Genomic DNA, 24,354 nt, shown 5'->3' on the forward strand with positions numbered 1-24,354 from the left:
GAGTCCATTTGGATTTTCTGGGGAAGACTCTCCAGCTGAAGGCTGGGCATCATGTGGTGTGCTAGAGGCCGGATGGTGGCATGAGCTGAGGATTGGATGTGAGGCCACTAAAGGTTAGTTGGAGTCAAATCCTCACAAACCATAGGAAGAATTTTCAATTTTGCTATGTATGAGATAAATAAAAAGAAAAAGGCCACTGTTGAATGGAGGTTTGAACAGGGGAAAAATCGTGAACTGATTTATAATTTAAAAAATTCCATGCTTGCTTTGTAGTAAATAGGCACTGTACTTGTATATTTGTTCATACGTGTGTGTGTGTGTGTGTGTGTGTGTGTGTGTGTGTGTGTGTGTGTGTAGTTGTAGGAGGCAGGGGGAGGAGCATGGCTGAAAATAGGCAGAACAGTTTGAGAGACCCAAATCTGGATTTAGATGATCATACTGGAAGAGGTAAGACAATCAGACCTACTCAGACAGGCGTCAAAGATGGAAATAAAACAACTTGTTAATGTGGATTCTCCATATGAACACTGACAGCCGCAGAGCTCCAGAAACACACTAGGAGAAGAAACAGAAAACTTAAGGAGAATTTTCCTTTAAAGTAAAAGTGTCAGTGAAAATTCAAATATTGTCTATTAGCATCACCAGATTTTATCTTATAAGGTTCAAATTTCTTCTTTTAGCTCAATCTTTGTCTCTCTGTCTCTCTCTGTCTCTCTCTGTCTCTCTGTCTCTGTCTTTGTCTCTGTCTCTGTGTGTGTGTGTGTGTGTGTGTGTGTATGTGTGTGTGTGTGTGTGTGTGTGTGTGTGTGTGTGTGTGTGTGTGTGTATGTGTTGCCCAATATTGATGCCAGGAATCATCCTTGATCACTCTTCCACCCTACTGAGGCAGGGCGTCTTACTTTCATGTTTATCACTGTGATAAGTCGCCATGACCAAGGAAACTTATAGAAGAAAGAGTTTAATTGTAGATGCATGGTTCCAGAGAGTATATGACTATCATAAAGGAGAGCACAGCAGCAGGCTAGCCGGTATGACATTAGAGCAGTAACTGAAGGCTCATATCTTGATCCACAGCCATGAGACAAAGAGAGCTAATTGGGAATGGTATAGCCTTTTAAAAACTCACAGCCTGCCCCCAGTGACACACCTCCTCTACCAAGGCTGTACCTCCCTATCTTACCCAAACAGTTCTGCTAACTGGAGACCAAACATTCAAATGTAAGTCTTTGGGAGTCATTCTCATTCAAGCCACTACACAGGGTCCCTCAAATTAAGCCTAGAAATCACCAATAGAGTGAGTCTCACTAGCTCACTCGCCCTGGAGAATCCTCTGTCTCTACCTTCTAAGGCTGGAATTACAACCAAGCTTTCATGCCCACCTTGAACTTAGGTAGTTTCTAGGGGTCTGATCTCTAGTCTTCTTTTTTGCCAAGTAAGCATTTAACAACTGAGCCATTTTTCTTCTCTAGAATATTTTTAGAGTTTATATCACAGCATTTATCTCAAATTTCCCTATTTGTGGAACCCATCGTAAAAAGCAAACTCTAGGTGGAGTTTTCCTGTCCTGAATTCCTTTGCTCAAATACTCAGCAATCACTTTCCAAATTACCATGTAGAGGCTTTTATTAATTGTAAATGCTCAGCTGATAGTTGAGGCTTATTACTAACTAGCTCTTACATTTAAATCAACCCATTTCTATTAATCTATGTTTTACCACATGGCTTGTGACTTTATCTGTCCTCTAGCACATCTTGTTCCCTTGGTGGCTGCCTGGTATCGCCTATGACTGTTCTGACTCCGCCCTTCTCTCCCAGCATTCTCCCTGTGTCAGGCTGTCTTGCCGAATCTCTTTCTGCTCTGCTATTGGCCAATCAGCTTTATTATCAACAGTGAGCACAATCCACAGCATTCCCCCTTTTGTATAATTAAAAAGGAAGGTTTTAACATAGTAAAATTATATGCAACAAACAGATATCAAGTAAGAATTATGGTTACAATATCCAGTCTATTTGTATTTGGCAAAATTAGAGAAAATATTTTATATCTATTATCTTATCTTGGTAAGTCAAAAGTATTATACCTAATTTGCTTTTAGTTATAACTAAGGAAAACTATAATTATAACTATCTAATCTTCAACTCCATCAAAGACCCCAGAAGAGTGAAATGTTATCTAATGACAAGGACATCAGGCTACCTGGATAGTCACCCAAAGTACCTCTGCAATGTTGGGGCACCCATCTCTGGTAGACAGGCTTAGCATGTCTGGCAGACTTTCCTGTGAAGCAGGAATTTTGAAAGACTGTCCTATCTTGTCTTGGCAAATTTCAGCAGTCACCTTCCTTGTATCCTGATGGTCCAGTTTGGACAGTAACTGTCAACAATTAAGACAATGGCAGTTTCTTGCCCAGTGGCTAACTTTTGTCACAAAGAAAGTAAACTCCATATGGAGTTTCTTTGATGCCCATCATCTTCTCTGAAGTACATTGGTGCTACCAGGAGCAGACATGTCTCATTGTCATAAAAAGCCTCAGGTCATTAAAACATTTGAAATGCCATATTCTGTAGGTCTTTGAAGTATCTGGAGACCACCTGTCTATCTAAAATATATCTCTGTTTGACCTTGAAAACATACTTAACATGACTATAAGTTTGATTGTAATAAGTGACTAACTACTAATCTATATTTTTTAATTATACATTACATTTTTAAATGAGATGCATAAGCACAGTATTCCAGAGTAGAAACATACATACAGCATAGCAGAAATAACTTTAAATTTGTATCAATAAACTAAAATCTATACCAATGTAAAATATTTTGAGATTAACAGTTGTTTTTCAGATTAAAGTAGATTCAATAATCTACCCTTTTGTCATTTCTATAGTCTATGCCCCTTTTTTTCCTTTAGAAACAGATCTTTAGATTTAACTCTTTCTTTATATCTAGCATTAATGATTTATGAAGTGAACTATGTTTTCTGGGTACAAAATATTTTATGTCAGAATGTTGGCTAGTTTTAGTAAACTTAACATTTCCCAACTTTGCCACTACCTAGCCATTTGAGCTAGTTGAGTCTAAGCTTCCGCTTCATTTTTAAAGTAAGAATTGGGCTAGATCCCATGTCCCTAACCCAGAGCCTAATACTTCACATCCTGTCAGAGGTTTCCCAGTCTTGATTTGCAAATATTTAGCTTCAAATTTTTCTAACACATGATTTTCCTTTTCAAAACCTTGAATAAAAGTTTCAGAACTGCTAACATCTCTATGAAATCCATAATTGTATGTTTGTAAATACCAAACAAAGTTCATTTTGTTGATGAAGGCCACCCTTTCTTACAGAGAAAGCTCATGATCTAAGAGTATTCACTTTAAAACCCACTACCAGAGACTTTCTGTGAAGGATCTTGCCTGTTCTTTAGCCTCCCTCCACATCCTATACTGTTTTCCACTGAACGTGACCATTCTGTACCTAGTTAGAGAAAATCCTAACAAACCTACAGTGACTTGCACTTTTCAGATGACTAGCTTGTGACGTGTTTACATAATTTAAGGCAGCTATTTGCTTTGCAGTCCTCAGCAAGGCAGCACACCAAGTATTTCAAAAGGAAGCCATACAGTTATATTTCTAAAATAGCATAAAGGCTAACACAATTTTGAAACAAACTGTCAAGAATTCTTGTTTTCACTTTTAATTTCATATGTACAAAGCACATGACATGCTTATCAGTGTCCATCTTTCCTAATTTGCCACCTTGTTCAAAATTCTCCCTTTGCAATCCATATCATCAATACAGTTAGCAAGAACATGTATAAAATGGAAGAGTAAATCTAACCGATGCAAGGGAAAACAATAAGTTATACAGCAACACATATAACTTTAGAAAAATTGCAAATACTGTTAATGTCAAATAAACAATGACCAAAGTGGGACTTTCATGCCAGAGGCTCCATTCAGTCAAAATCACGATCTGTAAGAACAAGTGGTGTCACTAGTATCCGAACATACAGCACGGTGTCAATCCAGCTAGAAGAGATTTTCACCCAGACTTCTGTCCTCTGACTCTTCATCTCATGAGAAGGCTCATACCTGCACCAATTGGTAAGGGTCATCATGATATAAAGGAAAAGCCAGGAAAAGTATGAAGTGAAAGAAGGAGTAACTCTAAACGACACCATCCCTTTCATTGTCTACAGCTTGGTGAATATCATCACTGTCTTCTGGGGATCTATCACTTCTGACATTCCCATCTCCTATTAGTGTTGACTCATCACTCGTTAGAGTCAGTTTATTAACCTAACTATTGTTGGAGGTACAGATGCTTGAATAAAACACACACAGTAGGAAGATAACCGGTCCTATAATCACTTGGAGATGCCACAACTGAGCAGACTGCCCATCCTTTGAGTTAGGGCTTGTGATATTGAAGCCAATGATGCCTAGTAGACTTGGATTGCAATTTGTTTCTGGTTTATTGATCATAGCAGACCATGTCAAATTCATTGTGTAGACTGTAATTACTGAAGACTCTAACAAGCTAGATCTTGAGTGTGATTCTTGGATCTTGGGCAGTATAGACATTACAGAAGAACCAATGCAGAGGAGCATGTTGACACTGACGAATGCCTTATTTTCTGAAGAACTGGCTGGGTGAGTATAGTAGACAAAGAATAAGATGATGGCAACTAAAGACAGCAAATAATTCAGAGCTGTAGCTGATAAAAGGGCTGCATACCAATACCTTGAGTTCCCTTCTTCCATTTTTTTTTTCAATCCATGATTCATTCCAAGAATGGGAAAAATCAATAAGCAAGACTAGTTGTATGAGGATGAAACAAAAAATACCTGCCATACCTACATAAAACCACATGGTTGTAAAAGTGCCTTCTGGAATGAAGAAAGAACCAACAATAATGGTGGCTGCTGTAGCAAATTTAAAGAACCAGAATCCATTGTGGACCAAGGCTCTAGGATCACTGCTGCTTTTCACTTTGATCATCAGTAAAGAGAGGAGAAGGTAGAACACAGCTAAGCCAAAGCACAAGCGATGCACAGCTTCGTAGCCAACCAGTTTTACAAGGAACAACACCTTTCTCCTTCTCACAAACCCAGGAATCTTACTCAGTTGTTCTTCTATTCCTGATATTAACATTATACAAACTACACATACTCCAACAAGCAAGAGAAGTGCATAGCTCAATCTAGTCACAGTGGAGTTGTCTCCACTAGCACAGCACTGGCAGAACACGCATGGGGCACTGCCACACAAACATGGCGTCCAGCTCGCCTCGGAGCACAGCCCCAGCATGCCCCCCATCCTCTGTGTTGCTGGCCCAGTGTGTGCTAACAAGATGGAGATAGCTTCCCCCCACTTTTCAGTGCGTATGTGATTTCTAGGGATCTGATCTCTAGTCTTTGTTTTTGCCCAGCAAGCATTTAACAACTGAGCCATTTCTCAGCCCTACTCTGGAATATCTTTAGGGTTTATATCACAGTATTTATTCTCAAATTTCTCTATTTGTGGAATGCATCTTAAAAGGTAAACTTCATACCACTTCAAAAATATGTGCAGTATAAATTTACTCATTTAAATGCCTCTGTAAGTCTGGGTCCATAAAATTTATAATCAATTTACTCTTAAATAATACATTCCTTCTAAAAGGATATTTTTAAAGGGAACACTTTCAAGAAATTCAGACAGTTGTTGGATGGCATGATGGCTGGATGGATAAGTGAATTTATTTAGAGATTTCAGAAAGTTCCAAGAAAGAACACTTTGGAAAAGTCAATACCAAACCACTTTGCTTCAGCATAGAGAGGAGAAAGTTCTGGTTACGACAACTCTGGGTCAGATAATCACCATTACCCTTCCCTAACCTTCCTCTGTGGCCAACTTCTAATTCAATCACCCGTGAACACAGAGCACACATCTGACACAAACAGAATAACAACCTCTTTTTTTTCACTTTGGTTGTTCCTAATTTAATAGAACTAAGATAATCTCAGGGCACAGTCCTTTAAAACAAAGTGCAATCAATAGGACTCTTAATTTTCACCTTCCTTGTTATTTTTCTTGAGCTCACGTTGGAGAACAAATGTATATTTTTGGAAAACAAGTACTAAAAGTACTACACTGTCCTTTATAATGTATGATTTCCTTAATCCTCAGAGATAGGAGGTAAGGCCATATGCAGACTGTTTGATACTATCAATTGAACTGACCTGTCATCCATTGATTACAAATACATCTATTTAAACAAAGGAGTTATGACAGTTTACCCAGAGCTATCATATAGATTTGCCTATGTAGGCAGCGCTTCTTAAGATCCTCAATATTAAAAAAAAGAAAAAAAGATCCTCAGTATTGTATCATCCTAGAAAGAAAAGAAGCCCAACACATAAAATTCTTGTTTTGAAACTCAGAGAGTAAAGGAATATTTCTTCCTTCAAAGTTCTGTCCATGATTACATGATTGGCTTTTTTTGTGCATTTTTAAACATTTTTGTCAGCGTGTGTGTGTGTGTGTGTGTTTGTGTGTGTGTGTGTGTGTGTGTGTTTGTGTGTGTGCGCGCGCGCACGCTGAGGTGTGTGCTGATGCACACGAAGACCAGAGAACATCAGATCCAGCTGAACTAGAGTTACAGGTGCTGCAAGCTGCCTGACATCAATGCTGGAATCCAAACCACAGTCTCCATGATGGAGCAGCAGGGGCTCTTAACCAGAGTGTCTCTCCAGCCCCTTCTTGTTGTGTTGATAGTCGCCCAGCCAGAGCCTTTAAAACACCGTTTAATCTTATATATTTTCCGGCATTGAAATGTTTTCAGAAACATATCATTAATATAAAGCAAAGCAGACCTTAACTACAAACTACAGCAGTGTAAAGTTTGCCTAACAAAGATCAGGCAAATGTAGCCCTTCTGGTAAGGAGTTTCTTTCCAGGAAATCTCCAAAAGCATTCTCTCATCATATGGTCAAATGCCTGGGCTTACAGTGGAATAATCCTTCTGTACACTGTATGAATATACGGCATTATAATTGGTTTAATAAACAAGCTGACTGGCCAATAGCTGAACAGGATAAAGTTTGGAGGAAAGCCAAACAGAATGATGGGATGAGGAAGGGTGGAGTCAGATGTGTCACCAGCCAGATGGAGAATGAGTTAGACACACAAAATGAGATAAAGGTAAAAGCCAGGGAGCTCAGGGTAACACATAAATTAATAGAAATGTGTTAAGTTATAAGAGCTAGTTAGTAATAAGCCTGAGCTATTGACCAAGCATTTACAATTAATATAAGCCTCTGTGCGGTTATTTGAAAGCAGCTCCTGGGATGGGAAAACTCTGCCTACATGGGCTGCTTCACCCCTCAGTAATCACAGCCACTTTTCTTTGTTTTTAAAAATATATTTATTTTATTTTTGAGATTATACTATAATTATGTCATTCCCCCCTTCTCTTTTGTCCCTGCAAAACTTCTCAATACCTCTCCTTGCTCCTTTTCAAAATTCACTGCTTCTTTTTCTCATTGTTATAAAATTTGGTTATGTACATGTATATACACTTATATTCCTAAGTATAACCTGTCCAGTTTGTGTAATGTTACTTGTATGTGTGTTTTTAGGGCTGACCATTTGGTATTAGATAACTAATTGGTGTGTTCTTCCCTGGAGAAGACTATTTCTCTGGCTCTCAACATTCGTTAGTTCTTTGTGTAGGGTTGAGGCCTCATGGTCTTTTCCCATCTACTTTAGCATGTTCTTGTTCAGCTCATGTTGGGGCAGTCATGTTGCTGAGACTTTATGGTATAGCTTCTGACACAACTAAGAGACACAGTCTCACAGCAAATTCCCTGATCTTCTGGCTTTCATAATCACTCTGCCCCCTTTTCTGTAATGTGCCTTGAGCCTTAGGTGTAGAAGTTGTTTTATAGATGTATGCATTGGAACTAGGCTCTACAACTTTGCATTTTGATTGGTTGTGACTTTTTGTAATGATTTCTTTCTGTTGCAAAGAGAAGTTTCCTTGACAAGGGCTGAAAACTACAATTATATGTGGGTATACGGACAAATATTTAAGTTATGGATTATGCTGGTTTAGAAAAGTGGTGATTGTAGTTTCTCCTCCAAGATCCATGACATCATTAGCCACAAGTAGTTGTCTAGGTTTTTAGTACCAGGCATGATTTCCATCTTGTTGAAGAGGCCTTAAGTCCAACTAGAGAACAGTTGGTTACTGCCAAGACATGCATGCCACTACTGCATCTTTAGGCCTATAGGACCATGCTCATCATTGTTATGGTTTTTAGACATCATAGATATATAGGACTGTTGGTTGCTTTACTTCTTTGGAAACTTGCATGGTGCCCCCTGGTACCATGAAAGCTAGTCCTCAGAGTGGAGGTATTCATGTCAGTTCCAGCTCAGCAGCTTCTGAACCATGTATCTGAAGTGCATGATGTCTTCAGCAATAGGGGCTTACTTTCTACTTCTATGAAGCAACCAAGGGTCCCTTTCTTTCTCACTGTTCTGACTGATTCACTCACTTGCCAGCAACTATACCCCTCTCATCTAATCCATGAACCTATTCTTTAAATGTGTAAATGGAAATTCTAAGACATCCATCATTCATTCCATGAGTCTTACTGACCCTGTTCCCTGAAGTTCAGTTTAAGATCATGATCTGTGATACTATAAGGAGTAGCTAATGTGACTTATTTTTCCTTTATTGGCTCTAAATAATATACAGTGATAAATTATTATATGTTATGATCTCTGAGTAGTAGTATTATGTGGCTGAAAAAGAAATCTAGCCCTTTATAATTAAAATTGGTTTATCAAGAAATGGATTTTCTAAATGCTAATAACTGTAAGTGCTGTTGTGAGTAAAAATATTTGAATACTATTCTTATTGATATGAACTAAAGACTATGGAAAAAGGTATGTACTTAACATTGAGAAAATGAGTCAATCTATTGATGTGAAATTTAACAGCTTAATTCTCTTGGTTAAAGGTGAATAACTCACAAGCTAAACCAATGAATGAATGTATGTTACACAGAAGAAAAATGGTTATATTTCTCTGAAATTTTAAGTGTTGAGATCTATCTTTTTGGCAAAAGATAGTCTGTGAACCTACATCCAAATTATTTCAGTCAGCTGATAGATAAAGCATTTGCATGGCATTTTCAAACTGTTTTCAAGTGAGAGCTAATTTGCTTCCTATGGAAGAAAGAACCACAGCTCCTTTTGCCTCTGCCCCTAAACCACATCTAATTGGAACTTCCTGAAAGGCAAGGTTGTGATAAGGAAGTTCTAAACTGTAAAGTAGCTCTGGGCCTCTGTTATATCAGTGCAGCCACACTTCCCACTCTGCATTAAGTGGAAGTGCCATTTCTTATGGGAAATAAACAAATGAAGTCCCATTAAGGAGGAAATGTTTTCCTGGAAGCACTTTTGGAAGGTTGGTAATTAATGCCAGCAAACTGCTTATTTATAATTATGACCTTTTCAAAGACATGCTGAGTGTGCTCAAGTGATAGTCTGCTTTTAATTGCAGCACAGGTTGTACTTGAGTTTTATTTAAACTACCCGTTAAATGAACCTCTCTGATTTTTGTCCTGTGGCTGCTGACCTAAGCACCTTCGAACATTTTCTTCTTCTCTTCCCATGTGTTTTCCTGAAGACTTGCCATAGTCCAGGCTTTTGTCTTTCCCTTCCCTGTCAATAACAGGCCTCCCCTCAAGATTTTATTTCCTTATGCCCTGATACTTCATTTTGTTTTTGTCAAGACTGGTAGATGCTTATTTCAACTAAAGAGTCTCTTTTTTATAAATGGAGGGCTGTTAATAAGCTAATTTGCTCTCATAATATCAGAAGCCAGAATTTCTTACATTCTAGGTATTTTCCATGCTCTCTTGGACAGTTATAAGTATAGAAAGATGAAAAGCAGTAATCTGCTCTTCTTTCCACTTTCATTTAGATTTTTCAGCTTTTAACACCCAGCACTGCTGGCTTTCATGTGAGTTTGAGAGTTTTATATAGACTTGACCTGAGGGCCATTATCTACCCATTTTCCATCTTTATCATGTTCTACTATTATAACTTAATATTGATTCCACCCATCTTCCCATTTCTGCTCATACTGGCAAGTGAACTACCAATGGCCTAAAAGATTGGAAAAATAGGCAAGACTGCTGTTCATAATAATGTGCAATAGGCAGCTGGCCCAGGAGTGGTTAACATAAGGGAAGACAGATTCAGGTGTTGAGTTAGTTAAGGGTGATGATATATTTGTCAGAATTGCTAGATGGTGAAAGAGGCTTCCAGGTAGGACATGTTGTCAAAGTAAGAGGCCACACAGGAAAGTTCAGGCTCTTTGTTACCCTAGATTCTTTATAATAACATAGAGGTCCACATCCCCAAAATATTTTCCATGAATGTGCAACCTAACATGGTTGGAGTTGGTGCTTAATTCATCAGAGGGCCACATGCTCTCTTCCAATTGTGGAGACCCACAGTACAATTTAAGATGTTCCAGACTGAAGCCCCTCTGTGCTTTGGAATAATTTTATTTGTAGCTTTTATCAGTGGTGTTTGGTCTATTGATATTCTTTGAACCAACACCTGTGAGGGAAAACCTTGGATGCATCCTTGTCAACTCATCTCTGAGCTTCATCTCCTATGACCAAGTCCTTTAAGCCTCAAAGTTCTTTCCTCAAACTTTTGCAACTATTCCTTTCTTCTAACACCTCTGCATATGTTAGTAATTCTCAGTGTCATTGGTATAGAGGACAGACAGATCTGCCTCTCCCATGTGTAATTTCAACTTCAAAACTCATTCTGATTTTTATTTGTGATTTCCTTTACACTGAAGTTTCAAGCAAGGAGACTGGAGAAAGGCATCAGTTTGGCATCATGTAACAAAAGAAATCTCAGGCATTAAAAAGTTAAGGAACACTGATTTAGATCTTTATGGGGCCTGAGGCATTGTGTCGGGCACAGTTCTACCCTCCAATGGACCATAGCCAAACACAGCAATGCAATTATCTGAAAAGAAACAAACAAGAGTTGTCCTCATTTTTGAGAGGCCTTTTGGTATGCCATCAAAATGTGCTGCAGAACAACAAAAGTGCTCCAATGGGGCCAGTTGCCTGATCTCAGACAACACAATTACTCTTGACGGACCTCCGTCTCCTCAACCACAAAATGAACAGGGAGGCTCAGGTGAATCTTCACCTACACAGATTCGACATTTTTCTTGCTCAAAATTCTTTTATGCAGAGCCTGCTTTCTCTGGAGTTATAGAATGAAATCATTTCTTAGCTATTCACTTAAGAGCTTCTATGAACTAGATCTCTGCAGCCATTTTGTCTTCCTGGCTGGAGTCTAGCAGAAACTCTGGTTGAACTTTGCATCAATCATTTAAACACCCTTTTCTGTCACGGGCACCAAGCTCTTGATCAGGGGTCTGGGAGAGTCATCTCTGGAAAATTCTTGTCTCTTCCCGCACATGGCAGTCATCCGTGTCATTGGTTTCCAAAGTTTGATTTGCAAAGCACATCCCTCTGACCCCCCCTTTCTTAGTCTGAACAATTTCTTCCCTATCAGTTTTTGTTTCCAAAAGTGTTTATGTTGTTATTTAGTTCTTATGTATTTTGGTATATATTTCCCAATAATGTTATGGGAAGTTATTTATGTTTCTGGGGTTTAAAATTCTTATCCCTTCAAGGATTTTTCACAGTACCTCAGAATGTATTACCCATCATCAATAATCAACAACTATGAATCTCTGAATGTTGCACAAATGCTGGCTGGGGTTCTAGTGCTCTATTCAGAGGGAAGATGGGAGTAGGCAAGTAGCAGCTTCCATGGTGTTTTCAGCCCTGAGTGCCAGGCACTTTGGGGATGGGCTTACTATTCACAGACCCAGAGAACAGGAGAGTAATGGCTCCAGGCTTCAAAGACCAGAGGTTTATTGCTCTAAATGCTCAGTCAAGGCTATTCCTCTGGGCTTTGAGTGCTGGCTTCCCATCAATGAGAGCAACTAGACCCTTGGTTCTTAACCCTGGTGGCTCTCAGGAACTTTACTAGTGGCCGTGTCTTCCAGCTCTGCTTTTCAGTTCTTCATATCTCCTTGTCTTCTCTAGGCTTTGCTTTCCTGGTTCCTGTTCATGTCCCTGGAACTCTTAGGCTATCTTCTTGTTGCTGCTGGGTGAGGCTGGAGCTGAAGAGTCCAGGAGCTTTTCTGCTCTTTGCGTAAGCAGTTCAGCCCACTCTACCAATGAGACAATCAGGCAAGGAAAGATCACTTAAGAGAAGCCTTTATTGGGACATAATATTGCCACACTAAGGGATGGTGTACAGGAAATAAATCCCCCACACTAACCCCAAAAGTGTGGGAAACAGTCTGCCTATATTAGCAGAAGAGGATTGTGCCACAATTGTGTATGGCTGTAATTCTGTCCCAGAGCCCCTCATGTACACAACTTCTGATTCCATTGATCACAAGCTTCGCATGTGAACCCAATCACAAGCTCTTCATAAGGACGAATCTTATGCTTTCCATTTCACAGTGGCAGATTTTTGCTGAGTCTCCAGAAAGGTTCTCTTTCTCCCAGTCTCATGAGAACAACTGCAGGGCATTGACATGTCATTTCAACTTCAACAAAGCTTGTTTTACTTGGAATGGAGACTTTCAAAGCTGGAGCAAGGCCTTCTGAAGCAGCAGTCATAGCCACAATGGCCACTACATTTGGAGCGGAGTGTAATTAGACTGATATTGATGTGTTCAAAATAGAATGACTTTGAAGGAAAGACCAACCAGTTGCCAAAACAGGGTCCTACTTGGCTCACTCTTCCCACTCCATGCAGCTGATTCCCAGAGAAAGGGTCTAAGAGATGATAATCACAAAGCCAATTATCTCACAGCTGACCCTTTTATACATTTTCAACATCAAAGAATCTTCATAATATAGATCTAGGAAATTTACTTTCTCACTGTATTGAGCAGTGCTTAATTCGTAGTCAAAATACCCTTTGGGAAAATTGGGTCCTATCTATCAGAAAACCACAATAGCCTATTTATGTCAAATTAGAAGCTACATCCCAGAAATCAAAATGGCATACCCTAAGCAAACTGTAGAAAATATAACTCTCTTCTTAAGGACCAAACCTTCTCAGTCACCTAACTTGTTCAAAGTAGAAACGAATTCAAATTATTCAGCTGCAGATTTGAAAGGATACTCTGCATTTCTTGATTGAAAGAAAAAAAGATTCATTTGAGTATCTAAAACCATTTTTAAAAAGGAAGTCGATTAAGCCGTCCTTGATTTAGTCTAAGAAGTGGTCATAATTACACATTTTCCTTTCTCCCACCTTAAGATGCAGTGCTTTTGCAATGTATTCCACCTTCGAAATTAAGCAGCTGTAGATAATTTAATTGTGTTTGGGGGGAACTCTGGCTTGGTGCCCAAGGACATTCTTTAGCTGATCAGCTAAGGCCCTATTCTGAGTTGTTTCATGTCAAAATGTTTAATCATCTGTTTATTCATCCTGTAATTGTCTCTCTTCTGCCCGCCTCCTCTGTAGTGTCAGTTTCATGATGGCCGGCATGTTAGCCATGATGATTGCTGCCTTGTCTTGGTTTCTCCTCATGGCCATGTTTAAGTCTACACTGTATCATCAGAGTCTGGGTAGATTGTGGGGTGTGTGTGTGTGTGTGTGTGTGTGTGTGTGTGTGTGTGTGTGTGTTTATTTTATCTGAAGAATCTAGCAAGTTGTTTTCTTCTCACTTGGCCTAAACCATTATACTTTTAAGAACAGAAAAGATTTCCTACTGTGGTGTTTTTAAAAATATGTTGCTTTGAGCCGCAATGCTCCCAGGTTCCTGGGAGCTGACCTGAAGTGAAAGGAAAAGACAGAGCAGGGATTCAGAGAGCAAGCCCACTCTCAATAAGAAAATTGACCTGACTGGGGGACAGTAACTGGAACACTGTGGTTTCTAATCAAATGCTGTTCAAAGCTTCTGCATTTTTCAAAATTGAAAAACTCGAAACTACTTCTCTACTTTAAAACAACTTGTGAAATAGGTTATTTCAACCAATCTTTCTACAGTTCAGGTATACTTTATAACTTATGTTTCTGTGTTTCTTAAATTTTCTCTTCTGTGGGAAAACACTGAAATAAATAGCTCTTCTCTCTAGTGCTATGCAAGTTTTAACCCAGAAGCAGTGGCGTGGCTTCTCAGAAGCAAAAACACTCTTATTTATTTGGGCCGAGGAATGGTCCACTGACACTGTACTGACACATCTGTGCCATACCAATTTCCATCCATGTCCATGGGCACTATGTTAAACTCAATCAATCCAGATAGATTGTTGAAAGCAATGATCCCAAATATGTGAATCAAGGAGAAACATGTCCACTGCCACTGTTCAGTGTGCTGATAAACTAAGAGCTTGCCCTGTACTCCATCTTGTGGGTAAAACAGTGGTCCCTATGGAGAGATGCTCAGTGGGTTCTCTTGGTGTTCTTATGGCTTCTTGACTTCAACACTGCTGTTGCTAGGCTTATTACAAATTGCCTTGACTGTTATTGAAGTAGGATTTTCTTTTTCTTTTCCTGGTGCTTTTCACAATGACATAAAACCAATTGAAGATATTGAACTCGAATATCCTTGAAGCCAGACTTGTCCTGAACATTTGAGAAAGCTCTCCATCATTCTTGCTTTTATCAGACTGAGCATGAGAGCTAAGCAACCCTCAGACAAGGAACATTTTTAACTTAGCAGTTATTTTGATTGAGGGAAGCTGAAGTTTTCTAAGAGGACATGTTTGGGAAAACTTTTAGGCTTGGGCTAGGGTTAAAATAGGCCACACTGTAGCCAAGTATGCCCCTGAGGTCTGCAGAAGCTATGCCGACACTGTCTACTAACAATACAAGCAGAAACAGCTCCAGCCATCAATGAGCATAGCAATATCAGGCTTCCACAAGGGCTTCCTGAGTGAGTTATGTCACTTAATCTTCACAGAAATCTTGCCAGTTAATTATCATTGGATCCCATTGCAGTTAGAACCATTAAACCATGGGTCAAGTGTCACATGCCTATTAAATGGCCCCATCACATTTCAAACTCAGATACATCTAACTCCTTAGCTTGTGTTTTGAATACTTCAAGACAGATATTACTGATCAAAGAGAGAGAGATGGGGGGGGGCATAAATGAGGTGAACCAAATGCAATTTCTTATAGAAGAAGCTGGACATAGTGGTGCATGTCTATTAGTCTAGCTCTCAGGGAAGCAGGCGGATTGGGAGTTCAAATCCAACCTTAGCTACATAGTGAGTTTCAGGCTATCCAGGGCCACATGAGATCCTGTCTCAAGATAAAATGAAACAAAATGATTTTTTAATGCAAAGATAAAAACTTATTAAATTCTATTTCCAAAATTCTAAGTGGGGAGGTGTGGTCCAAATCAACAATTTACCTTCTCTCCATCCTGTTTTCCCCATTCCTCCTTACACTCTAAATAGAAGATAATACAATATATAATTATTATTCTGCCACTTATTAAAATGAAGGAGAAAGGAAAGAAATTCAAGCAATGCATAAAATAAGAAAAAAGTGACTTTGGAATTACTAGAGTTGTTTAACATAATATATGACATGGCAGAAAATAATGTTTTAGGAAGAATTCCAATGATAGAGCATAAAAGTGTTCTATTCATAATTCAAATTAACAATTTCCCAATTATAACAGAGCAAATGCCATGTTCTAAGAAAGTTAAACTGTAAACCATACTACTTTCTTTGTAAGAAAATTGCTAACCAATTAATTCCAAAGCATTTCAATTATCTGCCCTTTGAGCACCGACCAGCCTCCACCGATGATTTCAGAGACAAAGAGCCTCATTAAAGTCAAAGCGACAGTCCTGAGCCTTTTCTTGATGGGTAATTACAAAGGGAGAGACTTAGAAATCACTAAGTAATGTGATGCCCAGAGTAGACAAAAAGCCTCCAACAAGGAGACAAATAAAAACGATATTATCCTACAAATGAAAGCCACCTGTAGATTGTTAGAGTGACTTTAATTTTCATAGCCACCTCACAACTTTCTAAAATATTTTCATTGAAACTGTTAACGTCTTAAATAAGACCAGATTCTGATTGGTGTGTAAAATGAATGAAAAAAATTCTTAACAAAAAAATAAAATAAAAACAGAAAACATAATATCAAGAGCAAAAAAAAGACCAGATTCTGAAGCTTGATATTTTCTTGTACTAATATTTTAGACGTCAATACTAAGTTTTTAAAACAAAATTTCAAAAAGTCCTTGGAAATAAATGTTCTAGTTATTTATTAAATGCATAGGCTCACCTGACCCCATTATATGCATAGTACAAAGGCTTGATTTGATACTTTCTTTTCAAACTTTCAAATTATCTAGTCTTAACTAATTTATCTACCAATAATAGGATTGCAATATCTAAGTTAATTTAGTTAAGAAATTATTTCTTAGTAACAATATTCCTAATTTCTCCCCGTGATCTGTGTCCTAAAATTACAATGTAACAGAGGATCTCTGCTATTCTCTTAAGAATTTTTGTTTCTTTTTAATGATTTATTTTTGTTATTTTTAAAGATTTTTTTGGTGTGTGTATATGTGAGTATGTGTGTCTGTATGTGTGCGCAAGTGAAGTGCACATTAGTGCAGGCACCCACAAAGACCAGAGACATCAGACCCCTTGGAACTGGAGTTAACAGCGGGTGGTGAGCCATTGACATGGATGCTAAAAACTGAACTTAGCTTCTCTGCAAGAGCAGTGTATGCTGAGCCATCTCTTTAGCCCCTTTAAAAAATATTATAAAATATATGTTTCAATTAATTTTAAATTAATATGTTAGTAAATTGTACTTTACATTTATGTTTTCATATAAATATTATTGCACATAAGCTTTGGAAAAAAGTTTGATGATTCAAAGAAAACACATATTGAAACACAGTTTGTGCCAGGCGGTGGTGGCATATGCCTTTAATCCCAGCACTCGGGAGGCAGAGCCAGGTGGATCTCTGTGAGTTCAAGGCCAGCCTGGGCTACAGAGCGAGATCCAGACAGGCACCAAAACTACACAGAGAAACTCTGTCTCGAAAAACCAAAAATAAAGAGAGAGAGAGAGAGAGAGAGAGAGAGAGAGAGAGAGAGAGAGAGAGAGGAGCACAGTTTGTTAGGAGTCTATAATTCTAGACTTAGCTAGTTAGCTGGGTACATGTCCTGAAATTTTAATTTATAAATACAAGAAATCAATTTCGGGAAGATGGGCGTTCTAGTCTCATTCTGTTGCTGTGATAAAACACTCTAATCAAGAGTAACTTAGGGGACAAAGGGATTTATTTCAGCTTACAGGCCATGGTCCATCACTGAGGGCATCTGGGTGGAACTCAAACAGGAACTTGAAGTAGAAACCATGGAGAGTGCTGCTTGCTAGCTGACTTACAGGCTCATACTTACCTAGCTTTCTTATACAGTCCAGGACCACCTACCCAGGGAATGGTGCCACCCATGGTGGGCTGTGGGTTGGACCTTTCTACATCATTTAACAATCAAGAAACCACACACACACACACACACACACACACACACACACACACACACACGCCCACAAGCCAACCCAATCTCAGCTATCCCTCAATTGAGACTTACTTCTCAGACATTCCAAGCAAGTTGACAGTTAAATCTGACTATAACAAAGAGGTATATTTATTTAATAGTCATTGATTCCCATGTTTAACAAACATTGATTGCCTGTTGTGATATTATGTTTTACATCTATGCTTTCTGGCTCAACTCCCTTCTCAAAGCAAGCTACAGAATTGAGAATCCTCTCTGCCAAAACAGGTCTTAGGAATTCTAATCTTTACTCACCTTTCTGTCTTGGATAGAGCTGGCCATAAAGAGTTCAATGAACTACCCATATCTGATAATAGGTGATATATTAAGACTCTCTTCATTCCAGAAGAGTCTAGCCTCATAACCTGGAAGAGAGAATACTGCACAGAGAGGCCTAGAAGCATCCAAGTGTACAAGTCTTGGTGAGTTGCCTGCCTAGTGTACTAGGTGTTCTTGGACTGATCATACCTATGTGATAAAGTCTGCATGAGAAATAAAAACAGGCTTTGGAGAGTTCTTTGACACGTGCACGAACCCAGAGAAATGTGGATGCTTCCTTCCCTCTCCATGCACCTTCCACTATATATCCCTAAGCAAGTGGCCCTACATTGTATAAGAGAACGGGTGGCCAAGCTGTGTTCCTGCCCCCAGGTTCTGGCCTTGAGTTCCTACTTTAACTTCTCTCTATTGTGTACTATAACCTGGAAGTGTAAAAAAAAATAAACCTTTTCCTCCCCTAAATTGCTTTTGGTCACAGTATTTTGTCCCAGCAAAAGAAAGAAAACTGAAAGAGAATAATAGTCAGGTGGTTTAAACAACAGAGATTTATTTTTCCATAATTCTAGAATACAGAATAATAGTCAGGTGGTTTAAACAACAGAGATTCATTTTTCCATAATTCTAGAAGCCAAAGTCCAAGAGCAGGGCTGTGTCTGACTTGCAGGTAAGTTCTTGTTGTGGCCTTATCTCTGGGTGCACCTCCCTCAGAGACCTTCCTTCCTCTTCTTACAAGGGCATCAGCCCTATTGGATAGAGACCCACCCTTATGACCTCACTTTACTGTCATTAACTCCTTAAAGAAAATGTCTTATCTTCAAATATCTCAAGTGTCAGGGCTTCCAACATCAGTGTTAAATAGAAATCATTCCATCCATAAGAACAACAGATTTGATAACAGACATTGTCAATGTTTTATAAAAGCTCAGGTTGAAAGCAGCTCTTGGTATTTCATGTGAAAATGCTGGAAATGGGGAGTATCTGGTACTGTGTCTGCACTGATGTCACATGGAGGTTCCTGCCTACAAAGTACATTCTGGACAGTACCTCTAAAACATTACATAAGTCAACAGGCAATTAGCACGTGGGTCATGGAGGTCTCAGAGGGTGCCAGGAAGCCTTCACTAAGTTGCTGAAAGGACCAGGATTGAAAGAAACCAATCCACTTCAAGGGATATCTTCTTTCATGAGGATGAACAAGAACATCCCAGATATTTTCTCAGAACATCAAACACAGCTCCAAATCTTATGGAAAGCATCCCAGGGAACCTTCAACATTTTTACAGGACAAACCACGCTGTTGGGGACTCTGAAAAATGCAGGTTGAAGCAGCTGCCCCAGCTGTGATATGAAGCTGAGGTGCCAAGAACACTGGATATTTCAAAGCCAGCCTTGCCTTACACTTGTAAAACTGCCCCTCCAGCTGCGTTCAAACACCTGAGCTGCTCCCCTCACAACATGGGGATTACAAGGCCTTCCACAGGAGCTGCGTGAGAACAAAAGGCTGGGGGGTAAAGGGGATTATTTTATTATTAATATTAGGTTGCTATTCTTATAAAATATTCGTTCCATTCAGCAAAGGAATTGCTTTATCATTAAAAGAAATCTTGTTAGGGGAACTTTATGAAAAAAGATGCTTACATTGCCCTTAAAAGAACTAAACATATATTCTGAAAAAATTAAAAGAACTGAGTTAGGAACTCAGAGCCATATTTTCCAAGAGTAAGGGAAAAATAGTCATCTCTCTGACTAATCTAAAATTCCAGCAGCAGGCTTTGAGCATTAATTATATGTCAGGCAGAATTTATTGTGTTATGTATACGTGTGGATGTTAGAGAGTCCCCATTTCTCTTCTGCTGTAACTTGTAGTTATTTGGAACCATGGGTCCAATTAAGGTGTGTTGTGCAAAGAACACATGTTAGCTGTGCACTGCCCATCTGGAGCCTTGCATTCCCAGATACTATCTGTGTATTACTTTCCACTTAGTCTCTTTTTTCCCCTCCCCTTCACCAAGGCCACCTACTCCTGTGGTTCTTTATGAACCACAGCAGGCCAGGTTTTTCCACAGTCTTTCTCAAGTGAGAAAGAGATGGAGGAAGAGTGTGATGAATGGTTTACATTATTAGATACCATGCATCTTTTGGGTGAGGTGAGGAGGAGAAAGGCTTCCAACTTTAAAACATTTCCCACAAAATTATATTTAGTCTAACAACCTTTTTTAAAATTAAAAATTGTATGTTAAAAGAAGGAAGAAAAATAATGATTTTTGATGGACTTTTAGCAAGGAGTTTTTAAAAAGCAGAACCAAATGAAACAAGAAACTTGGAAAGAAAGAAGGCAATCCTTGGTGGACTAAGAAGAGAGAAGGAAAAAAAAAACAGATCAACTAAAAGTAGGACAGGAAACTGGCAAAAAAAAAAAATGATTACTAGACTCCATTGTAGTGTCAGCTTGGTGGCAAGCTTGTTAGGCTATTAGGAAGTACAGCCCAGGAGTAGTAATAAGGGCATTGGGGTCAGACAACATGAGTTTGCATCTTCAGCCCACTGACTTTGACTCTGGGCAAGTTGTTCGATGCCCACGAACCACAGTACATAGTATCGAAAGGATTCCCAGTCCTCAGAGCTCTTGTGTAAGTTGCCCAATGCAGAGCAAGGCAAAGGCTTGGAAAACATCTAGTGTAAAGCGAGTGCTTGATGGCTGCAATAAGAATTACATATACAGAATGCTAGAGCTAGAATTTGGATAACTGACCCTTTCTACCATTTCATGAACCCCCTGAACCCCTTGCCAGGCTTGATACATATAGAAAGTCCAGATCATCTTGCAGTGAATTTTTACAGAGTCACATGGTGTGCAAAGAACTCTGTACACCAGTCAAGAACTCTGTGTTCCCATTATGGAACCCTGAGCCGATCCTTAATGTCAGTTCCCTTAACTCATCAAGTGAGGGGTGGGACAAAGGTCTCAACATGTCATTCAACTCCATGCTTACATAATATCAATTGCTGGAGAATGAGGGTTGTGCTGAGGGTGTGTTTTTGACTAGTGTGAGAAGGACAAAGAATTACCAGGACACATGACAGAGCAGAACTGGGTGGAGGTTTTTCCTGAGGAGGAGCTGCAGGGGTAGAAGGATCCTGGAGTTCAGAGAAAGGAGCAAACAGAATGTGAGGAAAGGGGGATTGAAGGCAGAAGGCTTCATAGGCAGCGGTTGTTTGTGCAGCCAGAGCCAGAATTCCTCCAATGGCATTTCTTTTCAGAACTGTCAAGAATGGATAGTAACGTGGGAATTGGTTCTGGGAGAGCTCACTAGCCATGGCTTCATGCTTAGTTTAAGAAAACGGTTTGCAAGCATGGTGGTGGTGGCGTGTAGTGGGTAGCCATTTCAGCTTTGATCTGGAAGTTCCAACCCCCATTGAGGCTTCGGTAACTGTCATGCCTACAAGGCAGGACCAAGAGAGGACCCTGAAGACCCAAGATCCAGATGCGCTGGCTCTCTTGGTTCCTGGATCCTGGACACTGGAGGTAGACCAAGCAGAGTTCTCCAGAGAACACCGCCGGACTGTGCCACACCTTTCCCAGACCCTGTTACCTATCCCTTCACTTGTAAGTTACCCCACAAAATAAACCTCCCTGTTAACCTCGTGGAGTAGCCTTAATAATTTCACCAATAGTGGCGCATGCCTTTAGTCCCAGCACTCAGGAGGCAGAGACAGGCGAATCTCTGTGAGTCACAGACCAGCTTGGTCTACAAAGTGAGTTCCAGGACAGGCTCCAAAGATACACATACAGAGAAACCCTGTCTCAAAAAACCAAAAAAAAAAAAAAAAAAAAAAGGTTTACAACAACCAAACTAACCCACATACCCACATAGAAGCTTTAGAACTGAAAGGGGAGCACAGGTTTTCTGTTCTAAATTATGTTATTCATGATTTGAATACTTAGGAGAGTTGAATGCATATGAGTAGATGGATGTGGTGAACACTACCCTTCAGCAGAATGAGTGGAAAGGATTCTTATTTTCTCTTATAGGTTCAGAAGTCTCAGGGGGACCTTACTTGCTGAGCATAGCTTTTTCCACTGTAGCTCATCTTTGATCCTAAGAATGCATCATTGCAAGACAGTAATCCCAGTCATTGATCATACAAGCTGGATACTATCCATGATTAACTTTGGCCTGTAAAAGCCACTCAGAGTTTTAATGAAATGTGTGATTGTGAAGTCCATAAAACATTTTATCAAACTATGATGATTAATTACAAGGCAGCTATATTCCTATACAGGTAAGCATATACTCCGAGGGCCAGCATGAAGTAGAAAGGGATACCCAAAGACAAGAGAACAATTTTATCCTAACTCTTTTATGAGTCTGGAGTTAAGACACATGTGTAGAAGCTAAAGAGAGGGTGCAGAGCTTAAGAGTACTTACTGCTCTTTCAGGGGACTGTTCTCACCATCCAAATCAAGAGACTCACAATCACCTGTAACTCCAGCTCCAGGGAACTGATGTTCTTTTCTGGACTCTGCGACCACTACATATATGTGGCATTTACTCACAGACAGACACACAGACACACATATACAATAACAGTCATTTTTTTCAAAATAACCCTTCATTAATTTTATCATCACTGTGACAAAGTTCACATGACAGAGACAAAGGAAGGAGGATATATTTTCTTTCTGAGGTGTCAGTTCATTGGGATGGAGGTGTGGTAGAGTGTCTCACATCATAGAAGACAGGAAGCAGAGCAAACCATAACAAGAAAGGGCCAGAGCAAGATATAACCTCCAAACCATAATCCCGGGGATCCATTTCTTATAATCAGGCCATCTTCTACCTCCCAATAGTCTCTGCAGATTTTGAAATTTGTATCAAGGGATCAAACCATTCATTAGGTCTAACCTCTCTGGAAATAGATGTTGTGGAAATTACTTTAACTATGTAAAGATGTGTTACATTTCTTCATGCTGCCGAATATTACCTTACATAGTTATTGCCTGCCTAAAGCACCTGGTTGGTTTAATAAAAAGCTAAATGGCCAATAGCTAGGCAGAAGATATAGGCAGGACTTCCAGATAGAGAGCGTTCTGGGAAGAAGAAAGGCAGAGTCGCCAGCAGGACACAGAGGAAGCAGGACATGCAAGAGAAGAGGTGAAAGCCATGAGCCATGCAACAGCATGTAGATTAATAGAAATGGGTTAATTTAAGTTATAAAAGCTAGTTAGAAACAAGCCTAAGCTAAGGCCGAACTTTCATAATTAATAAGAAGTCTCTCTGTGTAATTATTTGAGAGCTGGCTATGGGATAAAGAAAGACTCATTACAAATAGCCTCATAGACACACCCAGAAGTGTGTTTTCCCAATCTCCTAGGTGTTTCTTAATTCAATCAAGTTGACAATCAAGACGAGGCTCCACAAACCCACGTCTTCTGGAATGTCACAGTACTTCTCCTAAAACAGTCTTCCTCTTGCCTTGACTCAGGTTTTTAACTGTCTCCTACAGTTTTCTTCAAAAGGACTGAATTTGGTAGTTTTGAATAAAGCTTTCATTATTTCTATGTCCTATCTTTGACCATCCACCCCTCTAATGAAAACTGGAGTCGATTTTGGTAGTTTTTAGCTATCAGATGACTCCCACCAGTCCTTTCCAATTGAACATTTCCTTTCACTATAATTGGATGTATTCTCATCCTCATCCATTGCCCAGCATCAGGTGGGCTTTAGATGGAGACCCTGCAATGGGTCAGAGGTGAGTTAGTGGCTTCCTAATTGACTTCTGGTGTTCCTTGACTTTGGGTATGGAGAGAGAAAAGAAAAAGAAAAATGACTTCCACATACAGAAGAACAAAGAGGTATTTGCAAATTCCTAGTCTGAGCTGGGTTTTCCCCTAAGAATTGTTACTAATGTTGTGGTTATCAGGTATGAGCTCTGGGGGTGTGGGAATGAGTGAGTGGAGGGGTATCTTCATAGTGGGAGATCTGGCTTTGGCTCCTCCTTTACCTACACATGTGTGTGGTCACACACAGCTGCATTTCATGGGTTTGTTTGAAACGTGAGAAAACAATAGCCCTAATTTGTAAAACAGTTGGGGTACCGACTGCAGCCCACTCTGTTACTGTTCTTTCTCACCATGATAGCCTTGACTTCACTTCCTGTTTACACAATCCCAGAGGACATGGCAAGCCCTTTTACTGAGTGACAGGCTCCCATGCTTGCACGCACCTGAATCTCTGTAAAGGACTCTCTGTATGTCTTCCTCCTCACTATGCTCTGCAGGAATAAGAGTCATAATGGAATCACTGCAGTCCTCAGGATACTGATGACTCCTGGCTTCCAAGCAGCCCATCTGAGAACATGTGCAGAGTAGCCAGTAGGAGTAATGCTTTGTGTTCTGAAACCACC

General features: G+C 39.6%; 1 protein-coding gene and 1 pseudogene across 1 annotated transcript in view; one reads left to right on the plus strand and one right to left on the minus strand.

Annotated features, from left to right (window-relative positions):
- Pik3c2g (phosphatidylinositol-4-phosphate 3-kinase catalytic subunit type 2 gamma) overlaps positions 1–24,354 on the plus strand; it is a 323,855-nt gene that overhangs the window by 166,872 nt on the left and 132,629 nt on the right. The gene's annotated exons all lie outside the window — the stretch shown is intronic.
- Positions 3,956–5,319, minus strand: LOC131906203 (serine incorporator 1-like; annotated as a pseudogene).

Source organism: Peromyscus eremicus, chromosome 3 (genome assembly GCF_949786415.1).
Source record: "Peromyscus eremicus chromosome 3, PerEre_H2_v1, whole genome shotgun sequence".
Taxonomy (NCBI): Eukaryota; Metazoa; Chordata; class Mammalia; order Rodentia; family Cricetidae; genus Peromyscus; species Peromyscus eremicus.